Source organism: Palaemon carinicauda, chromosome 37 (assembly GCF_036898095.1).
Source record: "Palaemon carinicauda isolate YSFRI2023 chromosome 37, ASM3689809v2, whole genome shotgun sequence".
Lineage (NCBI taxonomy): Eukaryota > Metazoa > Arthropoda > Malacostraca > Decapoda > Palaemonidae > Palaemon > Palaemon carinicauda.
Genome location: NC_090761.1, coordinates 50,628,928 through 50,642,740, shown reverse-complemented (window position 1 = coordinate 50,642,740; position 13,813 = coordinate 50,628,928). Strand labels below are relative to the sequence as shown.

General features: G+C 49.8%; 1 long non-coding RNA gene across 1 annotated transcript in view; it reads left to right on the top strand.

Annotated features, from left to right (window-relative positions):
* The window catches only part of LOC137629655 (uncharacterized), a 142,988-nt gene that overhangs the window by 124,841 nt on the left and 4,334 nt on the right, over nt 1-13,813 (top strand). The window contains exon 2 of the long non-coding RNA XR_011041570.1: nt 5,401-5,525. This is a non-coding gene — a long non-coding RNA (uncharacterized lncRNA). The remainder of the gene's footprint in view (nt 1-5,400; nt 5,526-13,813) is intronic.

The following is a 13,813-nucleotide window of genomic DNA, read 5'->3' as shown; positions in this document are numbered from 1 at the left end:
CTGTTTCACAACAGCTGTTAAAAGAGCATACAGCCGATCATCAGTCTAAGCGTGATGATGTTCGCCAAATGGCGGAGCGAGCCGCGAAGCGGCAGGATGGGAGCAGGAGCGAGGCGCAAGCAGAGCCTGAGCGGCAGCGTGGCGAGGCTCAGAAGTTAATTGATGAAGGCGCTGAGCGTCAGCGGCAGCACCAGGCAGGCGCCAAGCGCCAGCTTGACGACCCACGCCAGTTGAGTCATGAATGGGCGGAGCGGCACCGCGAGCAGGGCGATGCACCAGGACGCCGCAGCGCGAACATCGCGTGAGCGCGACGCGCCAGTTAGATTCATCCTATTATAAAAGCAATCGTGACAGCAAACGCAAGGCGAGTGGCTGTCAATTGGATGTGGATATGGAACAACGCAAGCGCGCCCATGTCGCCACTGATGCGCCTGCGCAGGAAGGTCAACATTTGAGTCAAAGCACAGCTCCAATCTCTGATTTGTTAGAAGAAGATCCGGATGAGGTTCTCTCTCACGAGGAACAATTGGAGGATATTTCGGAGGGAGAAGAGGAGAAACCACCTCAACATTCGGTGGACTTAAAAAGCTAATGCTAGTCTTCTCGGAATTATTTCCGGACAACTTTACACCAGTTGCTCCACGATCTCCCCCTTCTGAGTTTACCTTAGGCAAGACAGCGAAGACTTCCTTTTATACAAAAATGGTGCTTTCCCGCTCATCTTAGAGAGCATTGAAATTAATGGGAGCATGGGTGGATTCAAGAAAAGCTCTGGGCAAGACATGCTTCGCTTTTTCACCAACCAAGTTAGCTTCTAAGTCGAACGTTTGGTATGAGACGGGGGAGGTCTTGTGTTTGGGAGTTCCGGCGTCTGCGCAGGGAGACTTCTCAAACCTGGTGGACTCTTCCCGTCGCCTGGCCATGAGGAAGACTAAAGTGTGTTGGTCAATGTCGGAGTTTGACCATCTCTTGAAAGGATTGTTCAGAGCTTTTGAGGTATTTAATTTACTTGACTGGTCACTGGGAGCCTTAAGCAGAAGAGTAACCGAAATGAAGGACACGGACACAAGTACTGTAGTCTTATCCAACTTATGTCTTGTATGGACAGGGCAGTCAGGGATGGTTCTAACAAGCTGGCTGCTTTGTTTACTGCAGGGGTTATAAAGAAAAGAACTACTTTGTGTTCTTTCCTCTCTGCGGGGGTCACTCCATGGCAGAGATCGGAGTTGCTTTTTGCGCCCATGTCTTCGGCTCTTTTTCCTCAGGATTTAGTTAAGGAAGTGGCTGCAAATTTGACTCAGAAGGCTACTCAGGATTTGGTTACTAAAACAGCCAGTAAGGTTTTGCCTACGTCCTTCTCTTCTCGTAGGACTAAGGAGGAGGCATCATATTATCATTCTGCTCAGCCCTTTTGAGGCAAACCTACAGGGAGAAGTACTTTCAAACCAGAGGCAAGGAAGCCAAAGAAAAGAGGAGCCAAGCCCAGCTGAGGCAGGGTCTGACTGCTCTCCCCTTCAAGCAGCAGTGGGAGCCAGGCTAAACAACTTCTGGTAGGCCTGGGAGAAGAAGGGAGCGGACCCTTGGTCCGTACGTCTTCTAAAGGAAGGATACAAAATTCCATTTGTATCAAAACCTCTTTTAGCCGCAGATCCTGTGGATCTTTTGCCCAAGTACAAGAGAGAACCGAAGAGGCAAGCCATGCACCTTCAAGTGTCGCTTCTGCTCGAAAAGGGAGCGATAGAAAGGGTGCGGGATTTGGAGTCTCCAGGGCTTTACAACCGCTTGTTCCTAGTCCCCAAGAGTTCAGGGGAATGGAGACCGGTTCTGGATGTGAGGGCCGCAACCACTACATCCAGAACTCGAAATTCACCATGGAGACTCAGAAGACTGTGCTGGCAGCGGTGAGGAAAGGCAACTGGATGGTATCATTGGACCTCCAGGATGCTTATTTCCATGTTCCGATACATCCAAGCTGCAGACGTTATCTGAGCTTCGTATACAGGAAAGACGTCTTCCAGTTTCGAGCCTTATGTTTTGGCGTCTGCACAGCTCCTCTGATTTTCACAAAACTAATGATGAATGTGGCGAGCATGCTGCACTCGAGAGGCATCAGAGCCTCCCTCTACTTGGACGATTGGTTGATAAGAGCTCCCTCGGTCGATCGCTGTTTGAAGGACCTTCAGTTGACCCTGGATTTGACAAAAGAATTGGGACTTCTAATGAGTTCAAAGAAGTCACAGCTGACTCCATCCCAGAAGATCCTTTATTTGGGGATGGAGATTCGGAGTCAGAATTTTCAGGCTTTTCCATCGCCTGCAAGAGTTCAGTCAGCCCCTCTAAGGCTGGAGGCCTTTATGGAGAAGAGAGTCACTACGATAAGGGAATGGATGAGTCTTCTGGGAACCCTCTTGTCTCTAGAGAAGTTTGTATCTTTGGGGAGATTGCACCTACGCCCCCTTCAATTCCATCTCAATGCTCATTGGAAGAGGGGAGACAGTCTTGACAAGGAGAGTATTCCCGTTACGAGTACGATCAGAATACATCTTCGATGGTGGAACAATGCTCACAAACTCAGCCAGGGCCTCTCGTTGCAGCAGAGGAACCCAGAGCTTTTGTTGTTTTCAGACGCCTCAAATTCGGGGTGGGGAGTAACATTGGGAAAAAGAGAGATCTCAGGGCGTTGGACAAAGGAACAGAGGGCTCTTCATATCAATCAGAAGGAGCTCTTAGCGGTGCACTTAGCCCTCAAAGGATTCGAGGATCTGGTCCTAGACAAGGTGGTTCAGGTCAATGCGGACAGCACCTCGGCCCTAGCGTACATAGCGAAGCAGGGGGACCCACTCGAAGTCTCTGTACGAGTTAGCGAGATCTCTACTCCTTTGGGCAAAGGAAAGGAGGATTCTTTTATTGACTCGATTCATTCAAGGAGCCAAGAATGTGAGTGTGGATAGGCTCAGCAGGAGGGATCAAGTTCTGTCCACAAAATGGATGCTGCATTTGGATATTTGCAAGAAGCTGTGGCGATTATGGGATCCCCCTCTCATAGATCTCTTTGCAACCTCCAAAACAGAGAGACTGGGAACGTATTGCTCTCCAGTTCCGGATCTCGAGGCAGCTCACATAGACGCGTTCCTGTTGGATTGGACACACATGGATGTTTACGTGTCTCCACCCTTCAAGATCTTATACAAAGTGGTGGAAAAGTTCGTACCTCACAAGGGGACCAGGATGACCCTAATTGTTCCTTCCTGGCCGTCGAGGGTCTGGTTCACGGAGGTACTGGAGTGGATAGTGAACGTACCGAGAAGCCTCCCGGTAAGAGCAGACAGCCCCATTTGGCAAGAAATCACCAAAACCTCCAAGCTCTACGTCTGACTGCCTTCAGACTATCGAAAGACTCGCAAGATCTAGAGGCTTTTCGAAGGAGGCAGCCAAGGCTATTGCAAAAGCAAGGAGAACCTCTACCATTAGGGTGTATCAGGGCAAATGGGAGGTATTCAGAGAATGGTGTAGGGCTAACTCGGTTTCTTCGTCCAATACCTCTATAACGCAGATTGCTGACTTCCTTTTAGATATGAGGAATAAGCGTAACTTTTCTGTCCCGACGATTAAAGGATACAGAAGTATGTTAGCAACTGTTTTCAGACATAGGAATCTAGATCTCTCCAACAATAAAGATTTGCAAGACCTACTTAGGTCTTTTGAAACATCAGGTATCACCTGCCTGGAACTTGGATGTAGTTCTTAGATTCCTTATGAGTGACAGGTTCAAACCTCTGCACTTGGCTACTTTTAAAGATATGACTTTGAAGGCCCTTTTCTTAGTGAGCTTGGCAACGGCTAAAAGAGTCGGTGAGCTCCATGCTTTCAGCACGAACATTGGATTCAGAAAGGGAAGAGCGATATGTTCCTTGCAGCAGGGTTTTCTGGCCAAGAATGAACTCCCTTCTCGGCCATGGCCCAAGTCTTTTGAAATTACTAATCTCTATGACATAGTGGGCGATGAGATAGAAAAAGTGCTCTGTCCTGTTAGAGCTTTAAGGATATATTTGGACAGAACAAAGAGCTTGAGAGGCAGCTTGGAGGCGCTCTGGTGTGCAGTCAAGAAGCCCTCGCAGCCTATGTCGAAGAATGCTCTATCCTTTTTTATAAGGCTTTTAATTAGAGAAGCTCATTCACAGTGTGATGAGGCAGATCTTAGACTGCTCAAGGTGAAGGCTCATGAAGTAAGAGCAGTGGCTACTTCAGTAGCTTTTAAACAGAATCGTTCTCTGCAAAGCATAATGGATGCGACTTTTTGGAGAAGTAAGTCTGTATTTGCATCCCATTACTTAAAACATGTTCAGACTCTTGATGAGGACTGCTACACTTTGGGTCCATTCGTTGCTGCGAATGCAGTAGTAGGTAAAGGATCTACCACTACGTTCCCCTAATTCTTAGTACCCTTTTCTTTCTCTTGGAACTTTGTTGTTTTATGGTTGTATGTGGAGATTGGTCGACAGTCTTCCGCAATCTATTGATTTGGTCAAGTGGTCATGTTGTTCCTTGAGAGCACCCGGAACAAGGGTATTAGTTGAGGTCCTGTCATGTTATACGTTATGGCACCGTTTGACAGCTCATAGAGATCTTCAGCCCCCTGGGTGGACCGCTGGATCTTTTAAGGATAGCAGACAGAATGAGGCAGAGAACCATTGCAGTCTGCTTCCTTATCAGGTACGAACCTCTTATATTAGTTATGTGTAACTATTAAGTGAATTTCCAATCAAATTGCTGTCTCTGACCCGCCACCAACGGTGTCAATCAGCCATTCTTATATAACCAGCGGGTATGTTTTATGTTTAAAAATGATATTTTCATAATAAAATGAATTTTTGAACATACTTTACCCGCTGGTTATATAAGTTATAATCCCACCCTCCTCCCCTCTAGAGACCAAGGGGCAAGGAAAATCTGAATAAGTTGGAGTAGTCCACCAGGGCGCCAGTGTACACCTGGCATACCTGCGTTAGCTGCAAGTTTTGAATAGTTCTGCCGGAGTGTCAGGGACTTTAGCCATTCTTATATAACCAGCGGGTAAGTATGTTCAAAAATTTATTTTATTATGAAAATATCATTTTAAAAAGAACATTGTATTTATCCTAGCTTCACAAACTTGAGTCCTTTTTAATAAATTTTCCATCTCGGCCACTCCTCTTAATCGTAGGCTAAAGTACAAAAGTAGCTATTCTGTGACATGCAGGTGGGCAGAGCTTCCCCTTCGTACAACCTGGCATTAACCAAATACTGTACCCTGTAAACGATTCTTTGTATGTTTCAGTGCCACTGAAGGCATTTCCTTGTTTTATAGGAGTTGGGTTTGTAAAGCTAGGATAAATATAAATTACTTTTTTTTTTCACCAGGTTGGAGGTACCCTAAGCTCAAAACAATAATGTTCGTCAATGTGTATGGCAATCTTGAGGAAGAGAGAAAGAGGAGACGTCTGCTCTCTACAAGCCAAATAAAAAAGTGACCGGTTCATCACTCCGTGAGTATATATATATAGGTGGCTGGTACCACTAGCCACTGCCTACCCAAGCTATGGGTAGGGTTGCCACCTCACACCAAAAGTCTAATTTGGCTACCTTCCAGGTTTGCCGAAAGATATATCCAAATATAAATAACTACAGGTTTGTATTAGTTAGGGAAAAATGTAAATTATCTGCAAATTTGTCATTCTAATAGATTAACCTGTCCTTTGGTAAAAAAAAGTCAAGAATGGCAAGTCTCTTTTTATAGGTGAAATGATGGCATAAAGTTTAGATGTTTTGCTCTGGCCAAAAAGGTAGAAGTCTAATTCATAATAACATGAACAGTAATTTAGAAAAATGAAAAATACATTTTTGGAAAAAATTTTGAGGCATTCATGAAAAGTACTAATTGGTTAGAGATTATCTCATGAAATAGTTAGTTGTTCCGTAACTGGAATACAAACCATGCTATGTAATAGGGGTATTACTTTCGGCGTAGCTGAAATGACGAGCCATTAATTCTTAACGAGGGTTTACTACCCAAACCTCTAGTTAGGGGGGTAGGGGAGGGTAGTTTGCTACCCCCCCCCTCCCTTCTCACACACCTGTGCTTGAGCTCACTTTGCTCTCGGCTCGGATGGTAGTCGGACGTGTCCGCTTTCATCCTCGCCGTCACTTGGCAGCCATTTAATGCTTTATTGCTTTTTCTTTTCTAGTTTTGTGTGTGAAGTTGGCCTCTACAAATATGCGCACCTGCCCTGGGTTTCCCGACCGCCCCTGTGGAACATTCATGTCGGCGGTTGAGACCGATCCTCACGCCCTTTGCCCTTCCTGTAGGGGCCAACGGTGTGATAGCAATAACAGGTGTAGTGAGTGTAGAGAGGGTCTACCTCCCAGTGGGAAATGTTTTCGCGACGACGGAAGAAGAAGTCCAAACGGGATATTTCTCCTTCGAAGGTTTCTTTGAAAGGAGAAAAACCCAAGGCCTCTTCTTCCGTTGCCCAAACCTCCTCCGAAGCTCCCACTCGATAGGTCTCTTTCGAGAGACCGTCGAGTGGTAGCGTATACTGATGTACTGTTTACCAAACTCGGGGCTCGAGAGATGATGTTGCTTCCCCTAGCGAAGCAGCTCCACCTCTCCCCAAGGGGGAGGATATGTCACTAATCCCCCTTTTTCAGCTTTGGTCCTCCTTGGGGCTTGAGGGTTTGCCCTCCAAGGAAGTTTTACTTGACTACATTTGATTGGGTGCCGGTGTCAAGCATTCGCCGTCACCGACAGAGGTTGATCCTCTGTCTCTTGTCGACGTTGTGGTGTCAGAGGTATCCAATGCGGTATCGCCCATCACCTCTGCCTCTTCAAACCCTACGGTAGCTGACGGCTTAGTTTTTCCCGTTCCTGTTCAACCAACGAGGGAGAAACTAAGTCCAACAGTCTCTCCTGCTAGTGTTTCTTTCCCTCGGGGGAGTTCACTTACAGGAACTCCTCTTCGGAGGACTGCAGAAGGTCAGCTCGCTGACCCTACGGCCTCCAGAGGGCGCATTCGTCGCAAGGCTCGCCTTTCTCTTCGCCAGAGAGGCCTTCCTTCACCTGCGGTGAGGAGGCGCCTCTTCGGTTCAACATCTTCGATCCAGTCCCCCACAGAGGAGCCTCGACATCGATCACCAATCACTGTTCCTGCATTGGTCCTGGACCTTTCTGCAGATCGTTCGCGATCTCCTTCGGTGGAAGGTCGTCCTTTTAAAGGACACGTCGACCTTCCACCCGACAGACCTGCCAACCTGCCGTCACCGTTCTTATATAAACCTAATAAGGTTTCATCTGAGCACGCGCGCAACCAGTTACGCGCTATGCGCCAACGAAACCTGATGAAAGCGCTATAGTAGCTCGTCAACAAATCCTAACACAGGGCATCAAGGGCGTATGCGCCAGCACGCACATACGTCCCAACAGGAACCTAGCTCTTCTACGCGTTATGCACGCACTCATGTACATATGCGCCCACGTTCTCCTGCGCGCCAGTCCTTGCCTGAGCCTAGTATACGCGCCCACGCCCAGCTGCGCGCCAACCCTTACCTGTGCGTCAGCACTCTCCTGCGCGCCGTCAACCTCCTGCACGCCAGCGCTCTCCCATGCGCCAGCGCTCTCCTACGCGCCAGTGCTCTTCTGCGCGCCAGCGCTCTCCTACTCGCCAGTGATCTCCTGCGCGCCAGCGCTCACGCCCAGCAATTATTTCTCCTGCGCACCCACAATCTACTGATCTGGGCGCTACTGGGAAGTCAACTAGAGTGACTTCTCCCACGTTCCATCACGCCAACACTCTCCATTGCCCGCACGCATTCGCCCATCCTCTCCTACGGATTCGCGCCCACATTCTGACGCGCGCCCACGAGCAGCACAGACTTCAACTGCGCGCCCGGTAGGATTCTTTCTCCTGCGTGTGCGCATGCCTTACAACTGGTACAGGCACGCGCGCCCACGTATTCAATGCCTTGATCCTGCGCGCCCGCGCGCGCCAGCAGTCTCCCGCACGCGCTCCTATGCACCCACAGTCTCCCACACGCGCTCCTGTGCACCATCAGTCTCGCGCGCCCACGCGCATGCCCGCAGTCTCCTGCGCGTGCACCCACAGTCTCCCGCGCGCGCACCCGCAGTCTCCCGCGGGAGCACCCGCAGTCTCCCGCGGGAGCACCCGCAGTCTCCCGCGTGAGCACCCGCAGTCTCCCGCGTGAGCACCCGCAGTCTCCCGCGCGAGCACCCGCAGTCTCCCGCGCGAGCACCCGAACCTCCCGCGCGCTTGCATCAGCAGTTTCCCGCGCGCTTGCATCAGCAGTCTCCCGCGCGCTTGCATCAGCAGTCTCCCGCGCGCTTGCATCAGCAGTCTCCCGCGCGCTTGCATCAGCAGTCTCCCACGCGCGACGGTATTCTCCGTTGCGTGAGCACCATTACTCTCCCTCGCGTGAGCGTCAATATCCTCCCGCGCGCGAGACTGCTGAACTACGAACGGCAAGGTCGCCATCGCTTCGTTCCCCTCCCCGCAAGCGCATACCAGTGCGCATTGTGAGAGAAGTGAAACATCTAGAGGGGTCCAGGATCCCAAAGCCCTTTCAGGCAAACCCACCAATGATGAGAACTCCTCCCAGGGATCCTTCAATTCCTGTCCCTTTAAGGGGTACGTCTGACAGCACGTCTGTCAGCCAACAGCCCTGGTTTGGTGCACTGATCAGAGCTGTAACGCAGGCGTTCAAGCATGTCTTCTCTGAATTGGGGCACAGATCCTTGGCTGCTTCTACCCCTTTGAAGAGAAAAAGGGGAGTTCCGGACACAGTAACTTCTCCAAGGGCAAAACTGACTCCACGCATGCCTTCGAGGCAGGTTCCTTCTTTCCCCCAAACTGTCTCACCTTCCCCTTCGGACGAAGATTTCCCGTCCTCAGGGGAATCACGCGAGGAGAGACTTTCCCCCATCGCACTAATGAGGGAAACCTCTCCTCGCGCCGAGATGTCTTCTGAGGTGGGGACTGAAAGGAACATGCCATCCTCGTCAATGTTGGAGTCCTACATCCTTCCCAGGAAGGAATCTAAGGACTCTAAAACATTACCGAAGTCCTCTACTAGGACTAGGATGGAGCCAGCTAGCTACTTGGAGAACGTCCGCGACTCTCCCCAAGAGCCTTTTGGGACAGGAGACTTCGCTGCAAGTCCTACATCAGGAGGAGACCAGCAAGAGTCAGAACATGCGTTTTGGCAAGTTCTGACTCTAATGAGGGCTCTCAACAGGTTTTCCGACCCATAGATCCCTCCTCGAGAGGGCAAGGACACGGTCTTGGACCGTGTCTTTGGTACTCAGAAACCCTCCAAGACCAGTGCAGCACTGCCCTGGTCTCAGGGGGTTAAGAGTACCACCTCTCCAAGATGTCCTCCTCCAACCATTCCAGTGCCACCAACAAGCTCCTTCCACCTCCTCGTATACAGCAGAGGAGGTACTTTGAGATCCTTAAGGAGCCTTGTTTAGCTCTTCCTCTTCACCACTCGCTGGAAGAGCATACCAGGGAAGTCCCTCTTGAGAGACTCTCCAACCGGCAGGTCTCATTCTCGGCAACCGAGATCCTTAACCAGGAGAAAGTTGCGAAGTGTGCTATGCAAGCCAATTCGTGGCTCGACATCTGGTTGGGGACCTTAGGTATCCTGATACGTTCTAAGGATTTCTCCTTAAGAACGTACCAGGAAAGCTATGGAGACTTTTCTTTTCTCAGGTACTCGCACGATCGTGTTTCTGGCTAACCAAGTCTCGAACTTAGGGGCAAATACCATTCTGAAACGTCGGGATCCATTAGCTGAGAGATTCCATCAGAAGGTCCCTAGCACCGAGATCAATAGGCTCAGACATTCTTCTCTAGAGGGATCCATCTTGTTTGAGCCTAAGGATGTGGAACATGCAGCTGAGAGGTGGAGGAAGTCTCATCAAGACTCCCTCCTTCATAGGGCTTTAACATCTAAGCCCTATAAGCCTCCAGCACCACAGCAGTCCCGTCCAGTCAAGACCGCTAAAATGACTACAGCACCGAAGACCATGGTGTCTAAGCCCTTTCCTGTCAAAGGAAGGGAAGACAAAAAGTCCTCCAGGGGAGGCAAGAATCCTAGAGGGAGCAGCCGAGGCCGCAAACGCTAGGATAGCCAGTCCCCCTGCATGTCCACTAGTGGGGGGATGCCTACAAAGTTGCTCAAACAGGTAGAAGCAACTCGGGGCCGATTCCTGGACAATCTCTCTGATCAGTCTAGGATATCGCGTCCCGTTCATAACATCTCTACCTCCCCTGACGACGAATCCAGTGTCATTGACCTCCCTTGCCATGGGATCGGCAAGGGGGTAAGCCCTTCGGGCAGAAGTCCAGACCCTGTTGAAGAAGGGTGCTCTCCAAGAGGTCCTCGACGAATCTCCAGGCTTCTTCAGTCGACTCTTTCTTGTAAAGAAGGCGTCTGGAGGCTGGAGACCAATCATCGACCTCTCAGCTCTGAACAAGTTTGTCAAACAAACTCCGTTCAGCATGGAGACGGCGGACACGGTCAGACTAGCTGTAAGACCGCAAGACTTCATGTGCACACTGGACCTAAAGGACGCATACTTCCAGATCCCAGTCCATCCGTCTTCAAGGAAGTACTTAAGATTCAGCCTAGACAACAGAAAGTACCAGTTCAAGGTGCTGTGCTTCGGTCTCTCCACAGCACCACAAGTTTTCACCAGAGTGTTCACCCTAATATCATCTTGGGCACACAGGATTGGCATCCGTCTCCTCCGTTATCTGGACGACTAGTTAATCCTAGCAGACTTGGTGTCATCCCTTTTTCTTCAACACCGAGACAAACTTCTGAGACTTTGCCAAGATCTGGGGATCATGGTAAATCTCGAGAAGTCCTCACTGCTTCCCACTCAAAGACTGGTATACCTAGGCATGATTATAGACACCAATCTCCACAAAGCCTTCCCATCAGACGACAGGATAGCAAGGCTGAGGAAGGTCGCAAGACCTTTTCTCAGAGACAAGAAGAACTTCCAACCCAATTGTGATTACGTCTCCTCGGTTATCTTTCATCGCTGGCCCGTCTAGTTCCCAACGGTCGCCTCAGGATGAGATCCCTCCAGTGGCGACTCAAGTCCCGGTGAAATCAAGGGTACAATTCCCCTGACATCCAGATTCCCATGGGACCTGCGAAACTGACGGATCTCCAGTGGTGGGTCGCAGACGAGAACCTACGAAAAGGAGTGGATCTTCTCATCCTCCCCCCGGATTTGATGCTGTTTTCGGACGCTTCAAAAACAGGGTGGGGGGGCCCACGTGCTGCACCACACAACCTCAGGCCTCTGGTCAGGGTCAGAAAAGTACCTCCATATAAATCTCCTAGAGATGAAGACCGTCTTTCTGGCCCTTCAACAGCCCCAACAGTACCTGGCAAGTCACTCTGTACTGGTGATGAGCGACAACACCACAGTAGTGGCCTACATCAACAAACAAGGAGGTACTTTTTCGCAGCAACTATCCCATCTAGCAGTAGAGATACTGAGATGGGCCGAAGTCCACGATACCACTATCGGCACGCTTCATTCTTGGCAAAAGGAATGTGCTCGCCGACAATCTGAGCAGAGCTTCTCAGATAGTGAGTACCGAGTGGTCTTTGGATCATCTAGTAGCCAACAAAGTCCTGACTTTGTGGGGTTCTCCGACTGTGGATCTTTTCGCAACGGCCCTGAACTTCAGACTCCCGCTGTACTGTTCCCCAGTCCCAGACCCCAAGGCTCTCTGGCAAGATGCTTTCCAACAACGATGGGACAACATCGACGTTTACACCTTTCCCCCATTCTGTCTGATGAGGAGGGTACTCAACAAGACCAGAACATCGGTCAATCTTTCAATGACCCTTATAGCTCTGCGATGGCATCACGCGGAATGGTTCCCAGATCTTCTGCAATTCCTAACGGAGCTACCAAAAGAATTCCCTCCACGACTCAAACAACCACATGCCAACATCTTCCACAAAGCCATAGGTTCACTACGACTTCACGCCTGGAGACTATCCAGCATCTCCTCTCTGAGAGAGGATTTTCGCAACAAGTTGCTGTCAGGATGTCTGGACACCTGCGAAAGTCTTCGGCAGCAGTCTACCAGGCAAAGTGGAAAGTCTTCTGTGGTTAGTGTTGTGGAAGGGGTATCTCTCCACTCGATGCCGCTATTCCAACAATAGCGGAGTTCCTCGTGTATTTGCGGGAAGAAATGCGCCTTTCAGTCTCGGCAGTGAAAGGCTATCGCTCAGCCTTAAGTCTAGCCTTCAGACTGAAAGGAATGGACATTTCTTCATTGCTAGAACTTTTCCTACTCATACGTAGTTTTTTTAACTTACCTGCCCTCAGTCGGAAGTTAGACCTCCCCCATGGAACGTGGTTTGAGTTCTCAGGTCTCTTAAGAGACCTCCCTATGAACCATTACACCAGGCTTCAGATCGCCACCTAACCTGATAGACGGTATTCCTGCTAGCTTTGGCCTCGGTCAAGCGAGTCGGCGAACTTCATGGTCTCTCGTGTGACATCGCCCATTCAAGGGGATGGGGGCAGGTAACGTTCAGCTTCGTCCCTGAGTTTATTGCTAAGACTCAGAATCCAGGAGTGGCGGATCCTCGATTCGACTCCTTCCGGATTTCTAGTCTCCGTACTGTAACAGATAACCCAGACCATCTCATACTATGCCCAGTAAGGAGCTTGAGGCTGTACCTCAAAAGAACAGCTGCAGCCTGTCCTCATGTGCCAGCTCTATTTGTCAGCACAGGAAGGACTAAGAGGAGGGTCACCAAGAACACCATGTCTGCATGGATTCGTAGGGTCATTGACCTAGCCTTGAATCCAGACCCTCCTCCATCACGTCGCCCTATAGCACATGATATCAGGGGCATAGCTACGTCCCTGGCCTTCAAAAGAAATTTTTCAGTGATGCAGGTTCTTCAAGCTGGGGTGTGGAAACGTCAAACAACATTCACATCCCACTACCTGCAAGACGTGACCCACAGGAGACTCGATATGTTCGCTATCGGCCCTGTGGTGGCTGTACAACAGCTGGTTTAAAACCTCAAGCTCCTTATTGGATAAGTAGCAGAAGGTTGAGGGCATTATTACCCGGTTTTAGTCTGCATGAATGAAAAGGTTTGACTGGCCCTTATTCTTTTCTTCATCATCCCCTCTTTTGGGGAAAGCAGCATCCTGGGTTCTCTGCATAGCTGACCTCAAACCACTGCAGGTAAACCATGCTACCTTGTGTTCCTAGCATTAAGATTAATACTGTTACGTCCCCATACCCTGACGAGGTGGTATTGGGAGATTCCTAGTCTACAAGTTTCCATCTAAAGAACTTCAGAACAACTTCCAAGGACAAGTCACACTTCTTCATACCTTCACACACAGCTTGCGTAGGCCGCATATTTGCGTAGCAAGGTTCTAGCGGGGTGCAGGGACTCTTTATTTCTTGGGTGCTTACACACTCAAGTAACAAGCCCCCAGGCAAAGCCAAAAGCTAGACTGGCTGGGACGTCCACCCTTCCTAATGGGTGAGTCACCCCTATTAAATAGCTTGGTTTGTATTCCAGTTACGGAACAAATGACAAATTCGTAGATAATTTGTATTTTTCCTAACTATACAAACCTTAGCTATTTAACCAAACTTGCCTGCTAGCCCTATCCCCCTTGAAGTCCTACCTCCAAGCAAAGTGAGCTCAAGCACAGGTGTGTGTGGAGGGGGTTAAGCAAGCTACCCTCCCCTACCCC